A 19,770-nucleotide genomic window follows, 5' to 3' on the forward strand; every position below is an offset into this window, starting at 1 on the left:
TTCGCAAGTTCACTCAAGGCTGAATATACAATGACAGATTATGATTGGGGATCTACAGAGAATAAACTCAATGTTAACAGCAAGTATGTTTTCCTATGACATTACTTAGAAATATTTTTTACATCTCTGCTTTATGTTTTATACATTGATATTAATATAGCATTAAAATACAAAAATATGCTTTGAAAATAAAAAAAAGTGTCATAATGAACATTTAAGTATAAGAATGTAATCATGTGAAGTCCAGCTAATAGAAACACTCTTGGCCTACATTAACTTTAAAGAATGTCCACTAAATCTGAAAGTCTTAGTGCCATTTATTGACCCCTGAAAGTAGGATTGGGATTAATGAATTTTACTTCAGAAGTAGCCATAAATCATTTGGGGACATGAGTTACCATGATTAGGAAGGTCAAGTGGACTTTTTTTGAACCTATCTTCCCTCTCCCCTCAAGACAATAAGTCAAGAATTATATAGTAGGGATAGAATACAGGAGGTTAACATTAACCTCAAGTTTCTAAAAGATGGAGGATGGTAGTTTTCACCATATCTACATGTATTTCCATTTACTACATCATCCTGGCCCCTGAAGAAATCAAAGATATCTCAAAAAAGAAAAATATTTGAAGACATATTTTATTAAGTACCAGTCTAAATGTAGCTACCATATTAAATGTGGCATCTTTCTCAGAGTAGATTAATGTTACTCTGATATTGGTTATGTGACTGATGAGAAAGAGATGTTTTTTTTCTTTTCTACTTTCTGTATTCTTTTTTTCTAAACTCAAATATCACTTTACAAATACACTCTTTTTCTACTCCTACTGGGAAGGAATTCTGAGACAGTTCACAATTAGAAAAATAATTTTATTGCCTTCTATGATAGTACTCTACAAAGAGATATAGAGTACTAATTAACAAACTATGGTCTGTCACCTTTTTTTGTGACAGTGAATTATGAGTGGCAGTGAATTAACATTTAAAGTATATGTAATGTAACATTTATAAAACATTCCCAGCTTTTGATTGAATACAGTTGTTCAGTGTTTACCTTACCTTACAAAACCTAACGTATTTACTAGCTGTTTTTTAATATTTATTTATTTATTCCCTTTTGTTCCCCTTGTTTTTTTTTATTGTTGTAGTTACTATTGTTGTTGTTATTGATGTTGTTGTTGTTGGGTAAGACAGAGAGAAATGGAGAATGAGGAAGGGAAAACAGAGAGGGGAAGAGAGTTAATAGCCACCTGCAGACCTGCTTCACCACCTGTGAATTGACTCCCCTTGCAGATGGGGAGCCAGGGGCTCGAACCGGGATCCTTGGGCCACTCCTTGCACTTTGTGCCATCTATGCTTAACCCTACCGTTCGACTCCCCTACTACCTTTTTTTTTTTTTTTTACTCTTGATCTTAGACAAAAGGTTGAGAAGCAATCATTCTTTTTAAAAATTTTAATTTATTTTTTAATGTGAGCAAGATATAGAGGGAGCAATAAGAGAAAAAGACCAGACCGTTCCTCAGCTCTGGCTTATAATGCTTCTGGGGATTGAACCTGGGACCTCAGAGCCTCAGGCATGTAAGTCTTTTATTTAACAATCATGCTGTCTCTGCTGCCCACTATATGACTCTTTACATAAAAGATTTGCTACCCCTTGAGTTAAATCATCTAGTTACCCTGTGGAATACGACACAGATAAATGACATTGACTATATTTTGTTAATCAGATCAGATGAATGAAACATGCTGCACTTTAATCAGATGTATTTAAATATATATACTAGAAACAACTATGTAAGCCTTTAAGCAAGAAAAAAAAATTATAGTCTGAGTTTAGAATTTTAGTTACTGAAGAAATGAATCATGACTCATCTAATAATAGTGATGTGGTGATTCAAAAGGAATATGCAAACAAGTTTCTCTGAAAGCCTCTGAAAATAATTGTGGCCAAATATATCCTGGAGAAATAATGCATGATCTTCTTTGAAAGATTTTCCATAGATTTGTTTTATCCTGAGTTAAAGAATTTCACCCATCTGTTGTATTTTCATCTTATTGATTTACAATTGATTTTTATTTCACTTGTGAAATTGGTTCTTCAGCTGTCTTCTCTTGGCAAGTTTCGGGACATTGTAACTGATACAGTCAGTATTTCTTTATTACATTACATTTTAACCTGCAAATTTGAAAATGATATTATTTTCTAAAGTACCTTTAATAATTATTTACCTATTTTGTTATTTTTTCTGACATTACTAGTATTATTGTTGAAATTTTGAAATTTGTATACATGAATGAGTTTGGCAGTGTTGTGGTGTTTTGCAGGTAAGTGTGTGTGTGTTTGTGTGTGTGTGCCTTTGAACTCGCACATGTGCTATGTCACCAACTTGTGTTGACTTTTTCATTCAGGTGATGAAAGAGACAGGCAGACAAAAAATTAGAGGCATCACAGTTCTGGAGTTATGCTTAGTGCCTTGACACTCCTCATCTGATGCCAAAACTCAAATTTGAGGAACAAGCAAATGATAAAACGGGCATCGTACCCTATGAACTCTTTCACCAATCCAAGTATTTATGATACAGGGAAAGAAAGAGAAGGAGGATGGGCATACAGAATCAAACTTAGGGTTTATGTATGCAGATCTTATGCTTTACCATTGAAACCCTATTTCAGTTTGCAAGTCTTTCATTGATAAGCTTTGTCAGTTCACACACACACACACACACAAATATATATATAGAGAGGGAGACAGAGAGACAGAGAGAGACATATAGCTGCCTAGATAGACTTACATCAGCTTTCTTAGATCATACTGCATCAGGAGGGGATGAACATCTTCTTTTTAATTATTCTGCCTCAGGATACTTCAAGATATATTTACCTTGCCAGATTGTTCTGCTTCCCAATTACATCTTCCTTTTCGTAGTCTCAGATAATTTTAATTGCCATAAATAATCACTGTTGATTTCAAAGATGCTAATAATTATTTGATTTGCATAAACTCTGCCATTGGAGGCAATTTGATAAATTTAATAGAAATAATACATGTTCAGCTTGAAAACAAATGAATTAAAAGAGGCACAAGGAGGAAAAGGTGTGATACATCAAACAAAAATGACTCTAAACAATGAATAATCATATTGAAAATCATTTTGTTTTCCAAAAAAAAAAAGAAAATTAAAAGCATTCAGAGAAATGTTAATTTATTAATTTATTAAAAGAATTTATTAAAGAATAATAATAAAGAACTAATTTATTAAAGAATATATATATTGCCACCAGGGTTATTGCTAGGCTTGGTGCCAGCACTGCAAATCTACCACTTCCACATTTTTTCTCTCTCTTTTTTTTTTTTTTTTCTGCAGGTCAGGATCAGGGGGCTCTAACCCAGGACTTTCCTCATGGTGATATCTGTGCTTAATGGTGGGAAACCACCACCAGCCCTCCACCCCAAATCAGTATATGTTAAGATGTCAAGACTGTTATAAAGTATATGGAATGCAATCTCAGAGTAAGATGATACATCAAATTGATGCTGATATTGAAGGACTCAGAATGGAGTAAATTTAGAAATAATAGTTGTCATATATTGGCACTTTGGATTTAAAGCATTTAAGTTGGAATAAGCAAAATTTATCAATGGGACAGGTGTTGTCTCTCTGTAAATTCAAAAAGTAAATTTCATAGTAATGCTGTGGATACAAATATAAAAATATCAGCATTTTTCTCTCACAGTTGAATTATCAACTTTTTATCTTGATCACATTTTGGTAAACCATCATTTCCAAAGCACTGCACAAGTTTTGAGAAATGGAAAATATATGTAGCAGTCTTTAGTGTACAACTGATGAAAGTATATTATGGCATAATCTTGTTTTTATTTCTTCAGTACTAGCATCAAGTAACTAGGGAAGGGAAGAGGATATTGACCAATGGTAACAGTTAAATGTTGCCAGCTTCTTCCCTGGAAATTAAAATAAAGAAAACAAAAGTACAAAGTTGGGCAAAGAGCTGCATTAAATTCATACTGTGTTATCTGGAATTTATTAAAAAGTTGAGAGGCTAGTACTTATAAAAAAAGACTATCAATTTTGGAAAGAGTAGTGAATAATGTGACATCCTTTCCTGACACTCTTGTGATCTGTCAGTGGATTACCCCCAGCTTACACTACAGGACTAGTCATGTCCCCACAGCAGACCTGCCTTGGATATTAACAACCCTGATGCCAAGTAGGGGTGGACTCTATTTAGGGTAGTAAGTAAAATAACTTACTGTGGCATTACTAGTCTATTTGGCCAACTTATAGGGAATAAATAAAGAAATTCATAGAACAGCTGGTGAAAAGTTGCAGTACCAGTTGAGGCAAGTGACAAGCCAACCATAAGTTTAACAAAGAGAACTAAGAGATGAGAGGTCTACTTGATCTACCTTCATGATATAACTACATATAGAAACAAAGAAAGAACTAAGGTAGTTTAGTATACAGTCATTGTCAAGGTCAGTTATAAAAAAATAAAGTTTATTCAATCCTCTGCACCATTATAAGCTAGAGCTTATAATGCTCTAGTAAAATTAGAAAAAAAAAAAAAAAACTTCAGTGATTTCCCCAGAAGGTCTTGAGGTTTTTTTGAACACAATAGCTGCCTAGATCATTGATAGGTCACTAAAATATCAAAGATAAATATTATAAAGTAAATTGCTGATACTAACAAAAAAGTAATAGAAATTGACATGGAATATGACAAAGTATCAAAGTGATACACATATGTTCTTAGTTTTAAGTAACATCATACGTATACAGATTTAGACATTAGAGGAACTAAAAGGAAAAACAAAAACTTCAAAATGGAACTATTAGAGGTGAATGTGTTGATTATAGACTTGTAAAGAAAATGAGTTAATGCATTCAATAGTAAGTAGATAAACGAAGTAAATGAGAAGATAACACTACTCTAAATCCTTTAATCTGAAGAAAGAGAGTAAAATAATTAAATACAAGTGGTAGAATGTAAAAACAACTCTTCCATCACTAAATTACAGTAAGCCTGAGAACTATCTGATACATTCTTTCAGAGATTTCCAAGAGGACTGAAATCCTTGGTAATGCATATTTTATTTGCTATTTCCTTTCTTCAGCACATTTCCCCTAATTATTCACTAGAGTGCCTATGTTTATTCCCAGAAAAATATATACATTGGCTTTAAATCCTTTATTTTTAACTTGCCTGTCAGTCGCCTCCTTAGCGCAGTAGGCAGCGCATCAGTCTCATATTTTTAACTTGCTAGACACTCTCAAATTTATACTACACATAGTATATAAAACAGTATCAATTTATACTGAAATTACTTACCTACTCATTAACTTTTTTTTTTACCAAAATATTAACTTAATGACAGAAAAAAATCTGATTTTTCACATATCAAATGCTTCAAAAAATTTTGGGGAGATCAGTTATTTAACTTACAGCAAATGTGCAGGTGTACTTTTTTTGTGCCTCTATTATTACTTCTATTATTGTTTTTCCTGCTGTTTCCATTTTGTTCATTATTCCTTTATTGACCAGAGTACCACTCAGGTATGGCTATAGGTGTAATGAAAGATTTAACCTGGAATTTCTTACAGACAAATCCCAGCACCATTTTTATGACCTTTCTTTTTGTTCTTAACAGTGAGAAAATTCGGGGGGAAAACACCTCATTCTGTTAGAAAATAAACATGCTTTGCTTATGGCTCAGAGGCCATAAATTAATTTCCCATCACTTATGCCAGAGCTAAGCAGTGCTTTGATTTTTCTCTTATAATAAAATAAATAAACTTAAATAAATAAATTGAAAAGTATATTTCATTCTAACCTAGTAGATGATTTGTTTAAAGGTATGAATAGTTCACTGTCTTTTGTTTCATTTATGTTTAAAAGGTCCTTTCATTTCACTAGATCTTTATTTGAGTAAGAACATTCTTTCATCTTAAAAAAATAATACTCCATGAAAATTTTCAACCCCAACATAAATCATAGTGTGGTACAACTACGAAAGGAAAATATTTCCTCCAAAGGGAATCTAGCTTGTGAAAAGTATTTTATCCTGTTAAAGACTAAGCACATCCAATTGATAAAAACTGTACAATTAAAATGCATGTATCTTTTGGAAAAGGCAAAATTATAGGGATGGAGGATGAAATGGTGATGTGTGTTGCATCCCATTTCTCTAGGACATCCACCTGGATCAAAAAGGCAACACTGCTCCTTATGGAATCAAAAGTGAGAAATGCACCCATCTACATAGTCAGCTCTGTGAAAGACATGGGGGGGAAAGATTTTTTAAAAACAATCTAGAACAAGCCTCATTATTTTATTTTGTTTACTTCTTTATCTTTGTTCTCACCTGGAAATCACTTTTCAGAGACAAAATTTTGGGAGTAAAGGAAGACAACAAGATTGAAAAAGTGAGAGAGAGAAAGATACCATAGACTGAAGCCTCCTCCAGTAAGGCAGGGTAGGAGTTGAGCTTGAACCTGAGTCATGCCTGTCATAAAGTACTTGTACTATCTGTCCAGGTGAGCCATCTTTCCAGCCCTGTTAATTTTGAAACCACTTGATAATTTTTGAGCTAGGTAAGTATTTTGAAATATAATGAGGCATTTCATATCAATTCTATTAATCCTGTGTCTATGTTTGTGGTCATGTGTGTAGTAGGGATGGGAGTGAATACAATTAAGCCGAAGATAAGTCTAAGTATGTGAGGCTATTTCTGCTGAACTCAGACCATTCTGGGAGACAATAGTCCATCAATGAATGCCTACTATCATTCTTTCTCTTATGCTCAAAACTCAACTTAAAAGAAAACTAGTGAGATATATTTTTTGCCATATTCTCTTCCTGGGGACCACTAAATCTTTGAGGATAATTTCAATCTTATGTTTTCTATTTTTGTTAAATCCATTAGATTTTTTTATTTAAAAAAATATCCTGAAGCAGAATTGCATTTCATAGTTAGTATATTAATTGTAGTATGAAGTTCCTAAGGACACCTATTCTATCAGTGTCTATTGTGTTCTGTTATGAAAGAACACTACTGGCTATAGATACCTCTTTCTCTTTTCCTACTTCTCTTATTCTACCTTACTGTGCTAGGTTCTCTTTGTGATTTTTCAACTCACTTTTAATTCTTTGAGCTCACTCAGTGGAAGAAGGACAACCCCAAAAGCTTCAATACTAAATACACCAGAACACAAAAACTTGGGGAGATATATCAAATAAAACTGAAATTCTTATATTCTCCTAGGTGGGCTGGGAAGAGACATTCAAAAGAAAGGATATTTGATAGGTAAAGATAAAAAAAAAAAAGACTTTTGAAGGGGTCAAGAGGTGGGGCACATGGCTAAGTGCTCACATTAAAGTACACAAGGACACAGGTTTAAGCTACTGGTTCTCATATGTAGGGGGAAAGCTTCACAAGTAGTGAAGCATGGCTGCAGGTGTCTCTGTCTCTCTCCCTCTCTATTTCCCCCACCCCTCTCAATTTCTCTCTGTCTCTATCCAGTAAGAAATAAGTAAAATATTTTTAAAAGACATTTAAATTTATTTTCATTTCATTGAAATTTTCATCATTTCTCCAGCCACATCTGCATTCTCAATCAATCTTAATCAATGATAATAGTGAGAACAAATTTATGTACCTACTATATCCAAGATTACAAGTGGTCTTTAAAACTAAAGTAATTTGATGTGACTAGGAGATATAATTCTCATGCTTCATTACTATTATTTTTACAATAATAAGCAGGCATCCAGTCAGATGTATTTATTCAAGAAATTGACCCTTCTGTTTAGTTTATCGGATGTAATATTTGATATCATGACGGTTGATGGGAAAATTAATATTTATTTATTTTTGCCTCCAGTGTTATAACTTAGTGCCAATAGTTTTATAACTTAGTGCCTGCTCCTGGTGGCCATTATTTCCATTTTATTGGCTATGGCAGGGAAAAACTGAGAGAGAAGGGAGAGACAGGAAAGAGAAAGACACCTGAAGACCTGCTTTGCTACTGGTCAGCTCCTCCCCTCCATCACATATGGGGAGCTGGGGCTCCAACTCGGACCCTTGCATGGGTCCTTGCACTTAGTAGTATGTGAACTTAACCAGGTATGAAACTATCTGCCCCCTAGAAAATTTATTTTTAAGGATTTATTTCTTAAGGATAGTGAGAATGGAGAAGGGGGAGGAGGGAGGGGGAACCAAAATCTTACTCTGGTATACACAATGCCAGGACCTCATACTGTATCTATTCCAGGGCTATGAGAAAAAGTTTGATTTAAATGTTGTACCATTGTGAATTACTATTTAAAAAATGACAATATTGCTTTCTACTAGAAATGTGGATCATACCACAAAGTGTGAAACAAAACTCAGAAACTGTGCTTATTTCTCATCGGTTTAATCAGTTTTTCACAAGGTTGTGTATGTATTCTACCAGGTAATCCATCACCTGAGCCTTTACCTCATGGCTTCTAATGAATTTTATATAGAATCTTGTTTCCTTATACTCAAAGACAGAAAAGCACGAGCAGTTTTATTACTATTGTGAAAATATTTGTTTAATGGATGAGGAATAGTTTCAGAGAAGTGAAATACATTTGTAGAAGTTACATAGTGAGTCACAGAGGTAGGTCTTCAGGAAGGACATGCGTCTTGCCATTTAAGCAGCTCAGGTTCTAGTCTTTGTCACCACATGGGGGGTGCCATGTTGAAACAGAGCTAAAAGATAAGGCTCTCTGTCTATTACAACCAGTGAAGCAAAACTTCAGGCTCCATTAAATTTAGCAAAGAGATTTATTGGTCAATAAGGAGAAGGAGATATTTTCTTCCTACCCCCTCACACACACACTGCTCCTTTGTTTCTTTCTTTCTTTTTAACTTTTCTGCATTTGGTCCCTTTGTTATTTGCAGGAGGGCTACAAGATCACATGGCAATGTCAGGTGTTTGTTTTCTTTTTCTGCATGTACAGGCAGATTATAAAAATGTGTGTGCAGAAAAGGTGTGTGCAAAGTACAAATTAGACTTTTTATTATTTTTTACATTATATACATATATTTTACCATTTTATTGAGGGTGTTAATGGATAATTACATTATATTTGTTGACACATGGGTACATTTTATGATATCCTCATGATAGAAATCTGCCAATAAATTAGATTTTTTAGTCTGCAAATAAATTGGATTTTATTTTTCTTTAATTTTTGATATTTATTTACTTATTTTCCCTTTTGTTGCCCTTGATGTTTTATTGTTGTTGTAGTTATTGATGTCATCGTTGTTAGATAGGACAGACAGAAATGGAAAGAGGAGGGGGAGAGAAAGACCTGCAGACCTGCTTCACTGCCTGTGAAACGACTCCAGTCTTCTTTCAGAGAATGGAATATTCTCTACCATTGTTGATCCACATTGAGAGCAAGGTCTTATGGGAGCCCCAAAGGGTCCATTATGTTGTTTCTGATGGAGATGACCAGTGATAATGTAGAGAGGGATCTATTGGAGGTCTAGGCCCATCATGTCTGTGTGGGAATCCCAGGACTCCCCAACTAGGCCCCTAGCTGATGGGGTGGCCTTATAGTGACTAAAGAATCATCATTAATGAATGCCAGTCTCTTGCCTTTATTCAGCTTATGTAGTCCTTACTTTGATAAGGTTAGCTTTGGAGTGACTGAGGGAAGTATAATAGGAAGTAGGTGAGAAAGGTATCTGGGTCTAAGTAGAAACTAGTTTCATTAGATACCTTAAGGTGTCTTTTTGGTTTCATGATTAGTCCACAATTTGTTTGGCTTTGAAAGTGGTGAAACAGTATTGCAGGTGTCTTTCTGTCTCTCCCTCTCTACCACCCATTCCCTCTTGATTTCTGGCTGTCTCTACCCAATAAATAAAGATAATAAAAATTAATAAAAATAAAAAAGAAGTTGTGGTGGTGAGAATTGTGTGGAATCTGTAAATCCCCCCAAAAATATTGATTGTAAATTATCTGACAACAAAATCATGTATGTGCAAGACCCTGGCTAAAAAAATGGCCAAATTATAAATTGAAAGCTATATGTAAATACAAGTATATACGTATATATACATTCATAAGCACATATCAATATATACATATCGAAATATTCAAGAAGAATATCTACATATAAAGAGATCTACATATAAATCTGGCTTCTGTGTTCAATTCAATTTCAAAAATGCAGGTATAAGCCCTGACTCTCAATATTTCTTTTTTTAAATTTTTTGTTATTGGATAGAGACAGAGAGAAATTGAGAGTGAAGGGGAGACAGAGAGGAAGAGAGGCAGAGAGATACCTGCAGACCTGCTGAACGGGTCTTAAGCCGGTCCTTGCGCTTTGCGCCACATGTGCTTAACCCACTGCGCTACCGCCCGACTTCCCTCAATATTTCTTTTGTTTTAATATTTATTTATTTTATTTGCTAGGGAAGAAAGAAATTCAAAGGGAAAATCAACAGAGAAGAAGAGAGACATCTGAAGCTCTGTTTCACCACTCATAAAGTTTCCCCTTTATATAGTGGGACTGAAGGCTTGAATATGTGTCCTTGTACATGGTAACATGTGAACTCAAGCAGTTATGCCACCATCTGGCCCAAATATTTCTTAATGGCTTTTATATTCAGGTTCTCATGTATTTTAGCATAGATTATTAGTCAAGATAATCTTTAAAGGAACTTTTAGCCACTTATTAGATGCCTAGTGTCCATGGAATTAATTGAACATTTGCTATGTAGTTATCTACTCTATAATGGCAATTAAAAAAAAACTTTATTTATTTATGAAAAATATAGAAGGAGAGAGAAAGAACCAGACATCACTCTGGTACATGTGTTGCCAGAGCTTTATCACTGTGCCACCACACAGACCACAAATTTAAGAAGTCTCCTGTTTAATGTCCTAAGGTCTCATGACCAAAGTTATTTGTCAATATAAAGAAAATTGAAGACCAGTGGGTACATACCAGTACCTCAAAGTTTCTAAAAGGCAGAATAGTCAATGATAGCAAAAATCTATACTATTTGTCAGTACTCTCCCATAGTCTGTATGAGCAATACACTGGAAGGAAAATAAGAAGAGATTATGAATCTCAATTGCTTTGTCATGGGCATGACCCAGGTTTGAGCCTCACCTCCATTAAACTGAGGGAAGATTCACAATTATAGAGTCTTTCTACCTCATTATCTATATTGATGTAGTTTTAAGTCTTTTATGGTGATTGAGCACACAGAGTTAGAATGAGTCAACAGTCAACAGACAAAGTTACAGAAGATACAAGTTTATTACAGTGACAGATCAAGGAATAGTCACTGAGGAGAGTAGAGGATGAACTGTGAAGGGACTGACTGCCAAAGATTAGACAATGGCTTACAACTTATAAGTTCAATAAAGTCTTTTGAGTAAGCATGCAATCCTTAAGTTCTGGAGGCCACATTATATATATATATATATATATATATATATATATATATATATATATATATATATATATATCTTCATATATTTTATCAAATACTGTAGCCCATTAATTCCTCCAAAAAAGTATTTGAAGCACATTTCAAAGACAAGGAAAATAATGAAATGGAGGGAGGTCTCATGAACTCTTCTAAAAGGAGGATTGTGTACACATAACAGGAAACCCATTGGTATGTCCATCTACACATGTAACTCAACGTCAAGTTACATGTCTTAAAGTCCAGGGTACAGAATGGATATGAATCTCATTTTTCTCTCCTGTCTGAATATATCGTATGCAGATCATAGCCTTAATTACTTCCTGTGGCTTCCTGGGAGGTAAACTTATAAAAATATTGAAATCTTTTGTGTTTAGTGAAGTATAGCAGCAGTACAGTTTCATTCACACATTTTAGACCAATTTTTTTCCCAACAACATTTTTGAAGAAATTCTATTTTCTCCATTTAATTTATGGCCACCCTGGACAAAGATTAGATGCTATCAATGACCAGATACTAGTACCTAAACAAGAAAATAAGAAAGAAATGCCAACATTTGTGACTATTATTTTGTATTTGTTATTAGTGATTGAATAATGATTTAAGATTATATGGTAATAGGGCTCTAATTCAATATGGTTCCCACCACCAGAGTCACTACCTATCCCCTCCATTAGAAATTTCCCTATTGTTTATCCTTCTGGGAGTATAGACCAACATTCTTTTTGGGATGTAGGAGTCTGAAGTTCTGACTTCTATACTTGCTTCTGCTAGACATGGGCATTGGTAGGTCAACCCATATACCCCAACCTGTTTCTATCTTTCCTAGTGGGGTAGAGTTCTGGATAGGTAAGACTTTAGAATACATTGGTGAGGTCATCTACCCAGAGAAGTCAGGATGGAATCATAGTGCTTTGTGACTATTTATTAATAGCTACTTGAACTACATATCACACTGGGTTAGAATTTCTATGGTGATAAGGAAGAGGTTTTTTTTTTTAAAGATGGTTCATGTTATAGTATCCTAATTGAAATTCCAAATATTTTTTATTGCAGGAAAAGGTAGACTAATTATAAGAGGAAAGAAAAGAAATAATATGCAACTGAAATAAAATTATGGAATCTGCTCATATGTTGAGAGGAAAGGGAAATTAGGGAAAGGCTTATAAAATTTCTGGTTAATAAATTTCAATAAACTAAATAATTTCTCCATCATTATCAATATCAGCCTACTAATGTTACTAGAAACTTAAATTATATGTCACTGTCCTTACTATGTATATAAGGAGATAAAACCATAGAAGAATTACACATTCAAAAGGAATAGTCAAAATCAAGAAGTAATTCTGACTTGAAGTCTATTTCTAAAAATAATCATTCAAATTTTGTCCCATCTTTTACTAGACTTTGACAACAGAGACCAAACCTTGTCATAAATTTTGACAAGTTCCAAATACACATTTCTCTTCCTTAAAGATTAACCTTATGGAAATATATACTTAAAATTCCTGTTTAACATTACCTCTTCACTGAGACTTCTCAAGTTCTATCTGACACACTACTAAGATTTAAACTCTCACAAATTTTAAGTTATGTAGAACTAAGTTATGGTGTGTTGCATCAAAATTAAAGAATATCATGTGGGTGATACCCATGAGCATTAATTAAACCTTATGTATTATGCCAGAAACCCTTTGAACAAATAGAAGAAACTGACATTGTCAGTACACAGCAAAAATATATTATACACTTAGGATATATTATACACAGGATAATTTTGAAAATTTCTAATCTCTATTGGCATATTGCACAAAAGTAAAAGACTCTGGGGGGGGGCAATACAGGTCCAAAAAGGATGACAGAGGACCTAGTGGGGGTTGTATTGTTATATGGAAAAGTGGGAAATGTTATGCATGTACAAACTATTGTATTTACTGTCTAATGTAAAACATTAATTCCCCAATAAAATTTTTTAAAAAATAAAAATAAATAAATAAGAAAGAAAGAAAGAGAGAGAGAGAAAGAAGGAAAAAAGAAATGAAAATTTCTTTTTTTTTTAAATCTCTATTTACATGGTCAGTACACTTGTATTAGTATCCCAATTTTTACAAGTTCTTCTGACCATTGAGTTTTTTGTTTATTTTGCTTCTTTCCTCCCTTCATCCTCTTTTTTTCTTTCTTTTACTTGATAGGACAGAGAAAGATTGAGAGGGAGGAGATAAAGAGAAAGAGAGAACAAAAAACACCTGCAACACTGTTTAGTCAATTGAAGATGGGCCCTGGGACTTTAACCAGGGTCCTTGTGCATGGTAGCTTGTGTACTTAACCTGGTGTCCCACAGTAATGCCCCCTTAACATATTTTTAATTTGTTATTTAGTATTACTAGTGATGTAACAGTGGTTTACAAAATTATAAGATATAAGGGATATAGTTTCATGTCCATTTATGGTATGTATAAGTCATAACACTCACCACCTAGGTCATCTGCCCCATGCTCCAACTACTGTCATGGTAGATGAAGGGAAGTTCAGTGTATTTCAATAGAGGAAATACTGTGTGAAAAGAAGAGTGTGTTGTTTGGAATAAAAATGAATGGAACTGTAGTTTATTTGGCTAAAAGAGAAGCAAAGAGGTAAAGTACAGCTACTGGATAATTTTGTTCACATATGGAATAACTACAACAAATGAACTTGTAAAACCAAAATCAAACTGTTAAACTTTATGAACACTATGGCGATAATTGGAGCATGGGGCAGATTACTTTTGAGATTATTTGACTATTGTCACTGTGTCTCTTGAAGTACTGCAACAAATTAAGGGTGTCAGGTGTTGGGAAGACTGAGCTTACCTTTCCACATTCTATCTATCAAGTTCCATGGTATATGTCAGTTACTTAATATGACTTGCTAAGTGAATAATTGCAGTGAATTTAATAGGATTTGATTATTCTGTAAACATGACAAGATGATCTGAGGACTGCTTTTAGCTTTCTCTTTTAAGACACGATTATTTAAGAGGAAATATCAGTGGATATAAGTAATAAAAGAAGAATAATGGTTTAAAAGAGCTGAAAAAAAAGACTGGGTTAAGTGCACATAGTACAAAGTGCAAGGACCTGCGCAAGGATCCTCTTTGGTGTCCCCGGTTCCTCATCTGTAGAGAGGTTGCTCTACCAGCAGTGAAACAGGTCTGCAGGTGTCTCTCTGTCTCTTTCCTTCTCTATCTTCCCCTCCCCTCTCAATTTTTTTTTGTCCTATCGAAAAATAATTTTAAAAAATGGAAAAAAATGGCTAACAGGAGCAATACATTCATAGTGCATGAACAAAGCCCCAGCAATAAACCTGGAAGCAAAATAATAATAATTAAAATGAGCGTCAATAGCATGTTCCTATCTTAAATAGCATGGTACTCCTTGAAATTGTATTTACATACGAATAAATATTTGTATTGTGCTTCTAAAAATGTATGTGACATTGTTTTCTAACCTTTACCTTTACTCTTATTTATCACTACTATCCATTCTTTTCCATAATATCAAAAAAATGTTTATCATGTATATGGAACTCTCAGGAATAAAAAAAAAAGTCATAGTTACGTGTAGAGTTAAAAGCTGAGATAGATCAGTGACAAGTAAGGTAGCAGAGATAAGTGAAATATCAAAGATAAGACAGTATTTAAAGGCCTGCTGAGAAGTTAGTAAATAGTATCAATCATATTGCTGTCACCTGAGGTGAAAAATAAGGAGCTGATCAGCAGAGACCAATTTCACAGTAATACAGGAGACCTGATGTTGAAATGTGTAAGTGTCCTGTGTATGCTTTGAAGCATTTAAGGCAGTAGTTCCCAGTGGAGGTTTCCTCTGCTCAGGTGCAATATAGTTTGAAGAGTCTGTGCTGCTTGTTTAACCATCGCAAATGGCAGGCTTTGACAGCCAGGGTACCTGTTGAATAATTTCTCTGTCAAACAGTCACAACAAAATAGAGCAGATGTTAAGGTGCATGCATATGCAACAAGAAAATCCTACTGAAGGACAACCAAAAACTCTTGATGTAAAAAAAAATGTGTACAGAATACTGTATTCTGAGATGTAGCTATTGTTATATTTTTAAAAATCGTGTTTTTCTGGGGTTATGCAAGTCTTTTTATAACAGGAGCAATTCAAATTAAAAGACTTTATGATAAATTTATTTTCATTTTGTGTGCCCTGGGTTTCACACATGCACAATTTCTTCACTCTAGACTGCATTTACATTTAGACTGAGATAGAGAGAAAGGGGGAGTGGAGCCAGGTGGTGGTGCACCCTGTCCTTACTTGAAGGGGGAAAGCTTTGTGAGTGGTAAAACAATGCTGCAGGTGTCTCTCTGTCTTTCTCCCTATCATTCCCTTCCTTCCTGATTTATGACTGCCTCTATCCAATAAAGATAATAAAAAAGTAAAAGAGTGAGAAATAAAGGAGTAATTAGACACTATAGCACTGGAGTGACCCCTCAATGCCATGGCAGTTCTCTAGGATCCTGGGGCTTAAATCTAGGTAGTGTTTATAGCTAGATACACCTCTTATCCAAGAAACCATCTCTGTTGAACGGATATTTTAAAATTTGCATTTATTTCATATGATGTTAGAGATTATTCCCCTAAATCCATAGGTACACTTTATTGCTAAACTACATCCCAGCCTTATTATTGCTTTTTTTTTTTTTTTAGAAAAAAAGATGAGTGCAAAACACCACCTCACCCTTCATGGGGAGTTTCTCAATTTCCCCATGAGGTTACCAGGACCAACCCAGAGCCTCATAGAAAATATATTGCTAAGCCATTTCCCCAGCCCCTGAAAAATCTTAACTGAAATCTCATTTTAGATTATATTAAAAAATGCAGTGGCATACCCACTTGTGTGTACCTGTCACCACACTCAAGGACCTGGGTTCAAGCCCCTGCTCCCTACTTACAGGGATGAAGCTTTACGTGCAGTGGAGCAGGGCTGCAAGTGTCTCTCTATCTCTACCTTAACTTTACTATTTCTCTATGTCTATATCAATAAATTAATAAATAAAAAATTTTAAGCATATAAAATTCTCAAATGAAAATTACAAGCTTTTCTGTGTCACAATTTGGAACAATTAAAATTCAAATAGCATATTAATTATGCAAGGTGTTCTTACTATTCAAATGAGAATAAAGGTGAATCAGACTTATTTCCTTTCTTAAAACATTCTCAAGATATTGTCTGTCTATCAGGAAGATAAATCGATGATAGGAAGTTTCAACTGAAATATATTAATAACTGTGTCAGGGCTTAAGAATTCTCACATCTTTGAATGTTCACAGAAGAGCTCAACCACATTCTGAGAGATCAGAAACTCATAGACTCATGATTCAATAATACTTCAACTAAACCTTCAAAGAATGTAACATAAAATTAATTTAGGAAATAGAAGATAAGAGGAATGATAAAAAATGCTATGCAAAGGCCTGAAGACTAAAACACAAAATACAGGAAGATTTTGAAGTAGTGAAGTATTGTTGGACTTATGAGACTTATAATAATCTACCGATAAAAACCAGAGATAAAGCAGCTGCCAAGCTGGAAAAATGTCTCCCGTGTCACAGTAAGATATCCGGATTCTAACCTTAGGATATTTAGAAGCTTTCAAATTTGTAATTGGTAGTGTGACAAGATAAGAAAATTCTGGTTTCTGATGTGCTAAATAGGATGAAATTAGTGATTTGTATTTAGAAGGAATGATTAGAATTTAGTATTTTATTCAAAACAGAACTATGTGTAACATTATGGCCTAAATTTGAGGTTATTATTTTAAATGTTTTTTTTTTTTTTTTAATTTCAGAGAGAGAAAGAAAGGAAAAGAAAGAGGCAGAGGAAGAGGATGTTATTATAGCTCTATACCATCTGTGGAACTTCCCTGAGTGTCATGATGCTCCAATCTGATGCTAAGGCTGGAACACAGGACCTGGCACACTATATTAAATAAATTCTCAACACAGCAAGGACTTAGATTGTCCCACTCCCCAAAAACATATACATATACATTCAGAAACTTTGTAATGTAAAACTTTTTATTATAGTTTTTGAGATATATTTTAATGGCTGAGACTAATTATTTGACAGCTCTGTAATTCTCCATATTAAAATTGACTTCTTGATGCCCTAATCCAAAATAGTTGTCAATTACTTGCCGTAATCTCCTCCTTCCAAACATGAGATAATTAAAGTGAATTTCTCATCCCTAAGACTTTCTAGATGTCTTATATTGACCTAAAATCTCTCACAAAATACTTCAAGCCTAGAGAGAATAGACTGTTTTTACAAAGATATAAGGTTCTAGTATGAAATAAGAATGGAAAAAGACTATGTAGGTAGCACTTGTTTAGGTAGGTATGGTTTATCTTTTTATAGAGGACACTCCTGGATGACAGATGACTAGTAAGCATACTAGTCATCTACTCCTACTATCCCCCTAAACTATGAACTAGAGGACATAGTCCAGAATCAATAATGGCATGAAAATTAAGATTGTTTTCAAGTATGGAGCAAGAATGATTCAGAAACTGGATTCTTGGATAATCCCTGGAATGTAACCTAGAAAACTGAATCTGGAGAGTGATTGAAGTAATTTTTTTTTACCTAAAAATAAGAGTAGTAATTTAAATGAGGTATCTTGAAGCTAAATTATAGGTTGCTCTCAAATAAATGCAAACATAAGTCTGGATGGGGTAATTTGATGTTGAGGGAGTATTATGAATAAGAATGAAAACTTGGAGATATTTGGGTGCCATTGACCAGAGCAATACAAACATTATCTCGGGAACAAAAAGATTGAATAAATTTACTTGTCTTATTATTAAATCTGGAGAAGATAACTGAATATTTTTAATAGATAAGGAAAAAAATTGCAGACAGGAAGACATTGACCTACAATGAATAGTTAAGAGGGACATTCTGAGAAAGAGAAAGGTATGGATTTCATAGCATAGCAGTTGGACTATCTGAGGGAAACTTCTCATGAGAAAGTAGAAGAAAAGACAATAAAAACAAATTGTATTTTTAGTTCTAGAGGCATAAGGATTCAAAGGTCCTTATTGTTGACTTTTATTTTTTCACTAAGCAAAGTATATGATTATTTAGTGACAATGACATATCATCACAAAGACTTTTTGATTAGATGCTCTAAAATAAGTTTTACCATCATAAGTAGAAAAGGTAATGTATTGTGGATGGGAAGATTGTTAAACTGATAGAGCATGATGCATACAGAGTTAAAGTCCTCTGTTCTATCCTCACCAGCACTGCATGGACCTGGCCTCCTCTCTCTCACTCTCCCTCTCCTTATTCCCTCCCCCTCTCCCTCTCCTCACCTCTCTCTCTGTTTCATGCGAAACTATCTCTCAAATATAATAAATATTTAAAAAAATAGAAAAAGTTATTTTAATGCATTACCCATTACGTCAGGAATAATATAATTATAACCACACTTAGCACCTTTACACATACAACATCACATCAGAATTCTGGTTATTCCATTAAATCAAGTAAGTAAATGGAAATAGAGAATACTTTTGTTTATATATCTCAAGCAGTAGTTTTGTATATGGGGTCCAGTGCTGGCATACCTAGTGTAGTGCACATGTTACCATGCATAAGAACTCACCTACAGGGGCAAACTTCATGAGTGGTGAAGCAGTGCTACAGATGCTTCTCCCTTATGTTATTCTCTCCCTCACTCTGTCTCTCACCCTCTATTAAAACAGAAAGAAAAAGGAAAAAAGGCCCTTGGGATCAGTGTAGTTATTCACATAGCTAACCACAGAGATCATGTCCCAGTAGCAGGATTGATTAATTGGTTAATTAATTTAAATAATTTGATAGGCTTCCTATTTCATTTCTAGGAACACTTTCACCAACCAGAAAGTGTCATCCTGATTCTGACTGATGCTTTAAGAATGTCTTCTATTACAGCATTCATGGTCACATTGTCTTTCACAACTGAGTGTTATCTAGTGATTCCTTGCAATTGGGAATTCACTGGATTCGGGTTTAACAATTCCTTCGGCTCCCATTGTAAATTCTGTTAAACAAATACAGAGCTATTCAAGAATCCTGAGACTTCCTTCACATTCATCATGAAAGATGTATTGTTCTGTAACCTTTCAGGGTGAGTGCAAAGTTAAATGAGTGAGAAAACTGATGGTATCATTTCAGATGAAGGGGCAAGACATTACCTAGGTATTTAACTATAAATATGCAACCG

The sequence above is a fragment of the Erinaceus europaeus genome, chromosome 8, assembly GCF_950295315.1.
Source record: "Erinaceus europaeus chromosome 8, mEriEur2.1, whole genome shotgun sequence".
NCBI classification, from domain to species: Eukaryota; Metazoa; Chordata; class Mammalia; order Eulipotyphla; family Erinaceidae; genus Erinaceus; species Erinaceus europaeus.